At 52.5% G+C, this 7,615-nt stretch overlaps 1 long non-coding RNA gene across 1 annotated transcript; it reads right to left on the bottom strand.

Annotated features, from left to right (window-relative positions):
* Positions 1–3,579: 3,579 nt before the first annotated feature.
* LOC122237176 lies at positions 3,580–7,372 on the bottom strand. Its single transcript, XR_006215409.1, has 4 exons — positions 6,965–7,372; positions 6,717–6,797; positions 6,416–6,566; positions 3,580–3,943 (listed from the first exon to the last, which is right to left on the bottom strand). It is a non-coding gene; the product is annotated as an uncharacterized LOC122237176 (long non-coding RNA).
* Positions 7,373–7,615: the final 243 nt, after the last annotated feature.

Raw genomic sequence — 7,615 nt, 5'->3', positions numbered from 1 at the left:
CTGGCCTTTCTGGGGTGGGGCGGGGACCAACAGGCCAGGCCACAGGGAGGCAGAGACCTGCTTCAATCCAAGGAATTGTTTTCCCCCGGGTCCAGCTGTCAGAGGCGACCTGGGCTCTCAGCAGGTCAAGGGAACACCCAGCAGAGATGTTCAACCAGCCATGTGCACCCAGGATGAACAATGCAGGCCAGGGCCTGGGAGGGGGACAGATTTGAGCCCAGCATCCTGGAAGATCTTTCCACCCCTGAGAATCCCTGATTTTATGGTTCCCACACCCTCTCCTGATGTGTGTTGTCATGTAAAGCTCCTTGGTAGATCTGAAGGACTGGCCGACTCCCAGCTCACCAGAGGCTCACGTGGGAGGGCACAGGCTCCTCCCTGAAGCCCACCTTGCTTTTAGATGCTTGACATTTGAGTTTTGAAATAATAGGATCAGAAGCAGTTATGAATCACCCCCGCTATGGAAAGACGTTACCGGTATTAACTCTAATATGTCTTTAATTGGTGTCGTTCCTAAGGAAGAGAGATTTTTTTTCAGAGAGCTTCAAGCAATAAGAAAGCTTTCAAGAAACATCCCAAATTTTTATTCCTCAATTCCTTTCAGATCTAATTTGTGTTAATTCAATTAAGGGCATGTAATTTGGCTGTCAGAGAAATTAAATATAAAGAAAATGTATATTAATGCAAAGTTTGAAGAGTAAGTCACATAGAATCCAAGAAGTTAAAAAAAAGTTGCATTTCCTCCTATAGCAAGAAGGAAGGAAGGAAGGAAGGAAGGAAGGCAGGAAGGGAGGAGAGAAGGAAAGGAATAACATATATATTGACATTTCTTTCAAATTTTTTGTTTTACAGAAGGCTTAAAAACAAGTACTACTGAATATAAGTAGACAAACATGCAATGAGAATTTGTTTCCCTAATTTCTTACTTTAATACACTTGATTTTTATCCCATGCATGTAAGAGTGCTATGCCTGCCACCATATCCCGGGTGCCACCCAATATTATACTCCAAAAACAATCCTTTTACTAAGTACCATACTGTGTTTAAAAACCAGGTCATGGGGCGCCTGGGTGGCTCAGTCGGTTAAGCATCCGACTTCGGCTCAGGTCACGATCTCGCGGTCCGTGAGTTCAAGCCCCGCGTCGGGCTCTGGGCTGATGGCTCAGAGCCTGGAGCCTGCTTCCAGTTCTCTGTCTCCCTCTCTCTCTGCCCCCGCCCCCCTTCATGCTCTGTCTCTCTCTGTCTCAAAAATAAATAAACGTTAAAAAAAATTTAAAAAACCAGGTCAGTTGGAGCACCTGGGTGGTTCAGTCGGTTGAGCATCTGACTTTGGCTCAGGTCAGCATCTCGCGGTTCATGGTTTTGAGCCCTGCATCAGGCCCTGCGCTGACAGCTCAGAGTCTGGAGCCTGCTTTGGATTCTGTGTCTCCCTCTCTCTCTGCCCCTCTACTACGCACACTCTGTCTCACTTTCTCTCTCAAAAATAAGCATTAAAAAAAAAAAAAAAACAGGTCAGCTGGCACCTGGGTTTTGCTGTCGCTAAAGAAATCCTGATGTGGGAAAACATGGGACTGCCCATCTACATCATGACCCCACTGTCCTCCCGCTCTCGCATGACACACCCCTAACGAAATCAGTGCGATCCAGAGCAGGGCTAGTGATGTGGGATAGCTCCTTGAGACGCTGCCTTTACCAGTAAAATCGTCTTGCATGAATGCAGAGCACAGCCTGCACTCCCCGGCTGACAGCCTTAGGGGTGCTGTCCCCCAGTCAGGCCCCATGGGTGCGGGAAGAGGAGCTATAATGAAATAGGAACGAACACGTCTCAGAGAAGTTTCATTACTGTGTCACGATTATATTCCATTTGTCCATTGTGGCATCCCCAGCATCTGGGCGGGTGCCTGGCACACGGTCGGTGCTCCACAGGTTTGAGCCACTAAATGATTGCCAGAGTCCCCTGACAGCTGTGAGTGCCCTCTCTCCCTGACGAAGAGCCAGTCTTCCACGGGCCAGGCATCCACCACAAATAAGTGGCAGAGACAGGCTGCAGACATGGGCTCTGGCCCCACAGCCACGGGTGACGCCACTGTAGAAACAGGGAGCCGTCTGAGCCAAGCTGGGCCTTCAGCCGGGTCGCCGGTAGGATGGGTAGAGATTCTGATGGACCGAGACAGGCCAAAAGGCCCTAGTGGGCACGGCAGGCCTGCAGCCAGTGAGGAAGCCAGAGCACGACGCTGGGCATTCACATGACGGGAGAGCAGAGGGGCAGTTTCTGGAAGCTGACGCTGCCCAGAGTCTCCAGGGTGTGAACCACCACTGCAGCCTGAGTGGGGAAGGCCCCCAGTGACCACACAGAAGCAAGCAGACCCGGAAAGCCACTTCAGCGGTTCCAGAAAAAGGCCCTTAGGACATGGATGAGGGAGGTCAGAGCCGGGACAATTTTTCTTTAAGAAAACTCGGTGGCCGATCAAACAAAAGTAGTGGGCACTTTGTAATCCTGTGGCTACACTCTCCTATGCAAATAGGGCTCTGCTGTTCTGTAAACCCGAGTCACCCTAAGACGCACCCCCAACCTCGGAGTGGCCTTCCCAGCGGGCAGTCTGGGAGCAGGTGCCCCTTCTCTTGCCGATTCTGCTTCCCACGGTGCCCAGGCCGTCCCCACGCCTGTGATCATCCCAAGTCAGCCTTCCTCCACGTCTACACCTCATGGTGGACTACAAGCTCCTCCTCTGTGCCATCCAGTCCCCGCAGGTGGATGCTAGGCCCAGACATCTTCCCTCAGGCTTGAATTCACCTTGGGATCGCCCACACCCCCAGGCCACCATGCCTTGGGGGTCATCCACAACCCCCCAGACCATGCCCTTGGGGTCATCCACACCCCCCAGGCCACACCCTCGGGGTCATCCATCCATATTTCTATATATACACATACACATATATACGTATACACATGTACATACACATATATATACACACACACTTATATGTATACACACCTACACACACACACACACACACACATACACACACACACCCCTAGGCCACACCCTCGGTCAATGCAGACTTCACCCTGAAGCCCACCATAGCTACTCCAAAACATGACTCCTAAGAATGCATCTCTCCCCCATCTAGCACTTGGGCGGAGGGCACAGGAAAAATGAAAATGAGACTCGCAAAGCCATTTTTCCGAGGACGGTGCATTTACTAATTTCCGCACAAAGGAGTCAGGAAACGCAGTAGTTCAGCATCTCACACTCATTATCCCGCCCACATCTCAGGTGGTGCCTATTAAGCCATCATTTTAAATAGTTTAACTTGTAATGAGAAATACTGGGAGCCATGAAAATGAGTTCATGTTTCTGTGAAAGCCTGCTTCACTTCCTACCTCCATTGTTCATGCTGCTTCAAGTCATAGCATTATTATGTATTTATGTTTAGATTCTGAAAATAACGCCTTTTGTTAGAATGTCCACGGGTCTTGGGGAAGAATCGACACTGAAACGAATACCCAACCTGTTAAAAAATGTAAACTTTGAAATCAGATCGTTAGGAGAAGAGTATTCATTACACAAAAAGAATTACTACTGGTTCCTTTTATAAATGAAAAATTCTCAAAGTGAATTTATGATCTGATTTACAAAAGGAGGTAAGTGGTAACACAGTCACATGGCAGGTATACCCAAGTGCACAGCAGGTCCTCAGAGACACTAAGACAGGAAAGCAACTGTGTGCACAGATCACGTCACGTCAGCGTGTCCTTCAGGCCATGGTCACCCCCACAGGTGACTGACACTCCCCAGGGAGGAGTGTCTCCCTGTGTCTGCTGGATTTGGGTTCTGGAGGCAGAGCCCTGGGAACACTCCTCCACGCTTCCCCACTGGATTCAAAAACAGGAAGTGCTGAACAGCAATATACGTGCTCTGTGCCTCTCAACACGGGATCCTGAAAATTTGGATTTAGAAAACGGAATTCAGAATTCAATCAGTAAGCTCACTGTCACTTGTCACTAGGCCACGTAAAAAGCTATAGCATGTACAAAGACAGGTGGTGACCCCACAGAATGATAGCTCATTGGTCCTGCCGGACGACTCGTGGCAAACAGCCCGTCCACTCTGGAGCTGTGACCAGACCTTCAGCTCCACCAGGATGCCACCCACTCAGCAGTGTGGCCCGGAAGGCTGGGGGACACCCTCCAGGGCAACAAAGATGCCTCATGCGCCAGCTGGGCGGCACTGGCCAGGTCAGGGCAGAGCAGAATCCCAACACAACAACTGGCGTGCCTGGGGCCTAAGAATTCCCGGCATCTCTAGGGAACGAGAAGGGGAGGTAGTGCCCATCAGCCGAAGCCACGGTGAGCAAGTCCCGGATCTGCACACGCATGAAGCTGGCCCGAGCTAGCGAGCAGCTGAGAGAGCCAGGCCTTCCGTCTCGGCTGCTGTAGCGCAGGGAGGCGGTCCCGGCAAGGCGGGAGGCTGTGCTTCCGTTTGTACACAGCCCGTATCTTACGTGAGCGGTCCACCCGGCAGATGTCTGAGTGCCTTCCACATTCCAGGCAGTCACACCTGGGCACGGAGGTGGGAGGCGGCCACAGGCCTGGCTTTGATCACCACTCTTCCTGGCCTTGAGTTTAGACAGAACAGGGTGTCTCCCCAACAGCTGGCTCCCCTGGACCCGTGTGGCAGCATGGCCCGGGCCTCTGTTCTTAAAAGCCAAAAAGGGGACCGTGACATCGGGTGGTGGCCAGCTCCTCCAGGTGGGCCCCACAAGACACTGCACTTCAGTCTTCGTCGTCTTGTACTTTCCCACACACCCCTCCAGATTTGGGGGCAAAAGTAATCCCTTCCTTCTTTAAGCCCCGTAGCTTTTATCACCTTCTCAACTAAACCCTAAAATCTTGGGAGTAGGGACCAGGTTTACTTCTTGTGGCCACCACAGTGCCTGCCACAGAACATCCACTAGATGTGTGTCACAGGGTCACACCCTGTGAAGTCACGCCCGTTGACCTCTCATGGGGTGGAGAGGGCAGCTGTCTCTCCCCTTCTGTGACACAGAAGGGAGCGGACGGTTATCTCATCACCACGGGGCTTCAGGCTCATCGAATCACCGAAGACATTTAGCAGTTAGGTGAGGATCTGAACTCTAGAGTCTGGTAGCCACCAGCACCAGGGCTCATGAACATGCGAGTAAAAGAGGTAAAACACACCAGACTTTGAAGAGTTCTGGGGAAAAGAACATAAAACATCTCACTAACAATGTTCTCGCCAGTGACATGTTGCCCTCAAGTGGCCAAGTTCTGTGTGAATCATTGGCGTTTTCCCAGCTGAGCTCCTACTATGTGCCACACTTTGCATCTAGACATGGGAAGATGTCCTCGGAGGCCTCTGCTGTCACACTGCACGGAGCGCAGCTGCAGAGCAAGTTCCCATCACATGGGAACTCTTCCCATCTCTTCCCCGTGCGGCACGGGCCCAGGAACGTCCTTGGGCCTCACCTGTCTGAGTATCAGACGAGGCACCTGTCTGGAGGCCTGAGAGCAGCTACAGTAGCACTCACACAAAAGGTATCAGTGTCCCCTGGCTAGTGGCCCACGGATGGGGCAGCTTACCCAATAGAATTTATTCTCCCACAGTTCTGGAGGCCAGAAGTCCAATATCAGGGGGGGCTGGTTCTTCCTGGGGCTGCCCCTCCCCCAGCAACTGGTGGCCTCGGGCATTCCCACTCTCTCCTCTGTCATGTCTGTCCCTATGCCCAAATTTCCTCATTTTATAAGGACACCAGTCTCACTGGACTAGGCCTATCCTGATGCCCTCATCCTGCCTCGATCAGCTACAGACAGCCTATTTCCAAGTCAGGTCACCATCTTCTGGGGGACAGCATTCGACGGGAAACATCACCTGAGCAGCAAGCTGGCTCTCTTCCACCTCGCTCAGCCATGTCCACAGCGTCACGCTTTGAATCCCTTCTGCAGCACACAGAGCATGGAGGCCACACTCCTGGCCACCGAACACACACCTGCCACCCTCTGGGCCGAGCACCGCAGCCCGGTGTGCAAGGAGCTGCGTGCTCACACTCGTCTCCACGAGGCCCACACGTCCTCCCCCTTCTTGGACTCCAGAGGGTAGATGGGCACAGGTCACCCCACGACTGCACCAGCACCACGTGGGCGCAGGTAAGTCCGCAGGTTGGATCACGGCAAAGCTGATGGGTGTCCCCTAAATCATCATGCCAGAGCTCTTAACGCCGTTGAGAGAAAGGCCGACCACGGGAGCCTCGGCTCCCGTCCCAGAGCCTGGCTGACACCGGGGCCACCGAGACCCATCCCACCTGCTGCCGAGACCAGGGAAGACACGCGACCACTTACACCACAATCGGCTGAAAGAGAACATGAAAACGCAAATGGTGTCCCTAAAGCACCTCAGGTCTTTGTCAGCAGGAGGGTGAACGAAACAAAGAGCCAGAGGGGAACCTGGCATCCCCAGGGACGGCAGGTGGAGCTCTCACAGGCTGGATGCCGGCCAGGAACAAGAGAAACAGCTGACTGCATGGTTTTCTTCTCCAAGCACAACTGGAAGGCAAGAAAACGAAAGGAAAAAATAAGATTTGCTTGAGTTCCTCATGGCGAGCAGGACAAACAGAGGCTTTCAACGCGGCCAAAGAGCAGAGATCACGCAGGGATCGCGCGGGGAGCGCAAGGACGGTGACGGTGACAACTCACCATCATCAGCCCCTGACGCCCTGCAAATGCACCTTCTTTGGCACCTCTGTTAATCTCCTTGGCTCAGCAACAACGTTCACCCTGGCAGAGGGAGAGAGGCTGGTTCTTGGGAGACCCCTTGGCAAATCAGACATACTGGACCCCAATCTGTCTTGTGTTCTAGAACCCAAGACCAGCAATCGCTGGGACCGAGAAGGCTTCATCCCTGCCCCACGCCTGCACCATCAAAGCCCACGACTGCTGCTTACTTGACTCCTCAAACGGGAGCCTCCTGGTGGAGATCCTTAGCGGAGTACAGGGACTTGTAGTGACAGGGCCAGAGAACGCCCCACACAACTGGTCTGTGGTCTGGAAGGTAAGCGTGGGAAGACCACCACGGAGACATGTTTCATGGTGAGAACACACAGGCAGGGGCCCAGCAAGATGTGCACACGTTCCCTGAAACCTGGAAAAGTGTGACCTCTTAACCACAGCTGGTCTAAACCACCGTCCGTTCCTCTCAGGAAACCGGGTCTGTGCGTGTTAGGAGACTTGCCCAAGGTCTCCCTGAGCAGTGGGGTGGCTCCCGTCCCTCCCGGCACCTGTGGGAGTGGCGCCCGCACGGCCACTGCCATGAGTTAGGCTCCCATTGTGACCAGCGGGCTCCCGGCAAGCTCTCCCAGGCGACGCAAGCGATGTTAAAGATTTCTGACAATTAAGATATTTACAGTGTCCTATGATAACATTTGCTTGACCCCAACAAAATGATGGAGGTACACTGCAGGACATTTCGGAAAGATATTCCAAATGTTTAGAAAGGAAGCCTGGGTTTATAATCTTTTATGGCACCTAAGTTCCCCCATATCTAAAAAAAAAAAAAAAAAAAAAAAGCAAAAACATACAACAGCCCTGCACGTGGC

The sequence above is a fragment of the Panthera tigris genome, chromosome A1, assembly GCF_018350195.1.
Source record: "Panthera tigris isolate Pti1 chromosome A1, P.tigris_Pti1_mat1.1, whole genome shotgun sequence".
Classification (NCBI taxonomy): Eukaryota; Metazoa; Chordata; class Mammalia; order Carnivora; family Felidae; genus Panthera; species Panthera tigris.
This window is presented reverse-complemented; position numbering and strand designations above follow the sequence as displayed.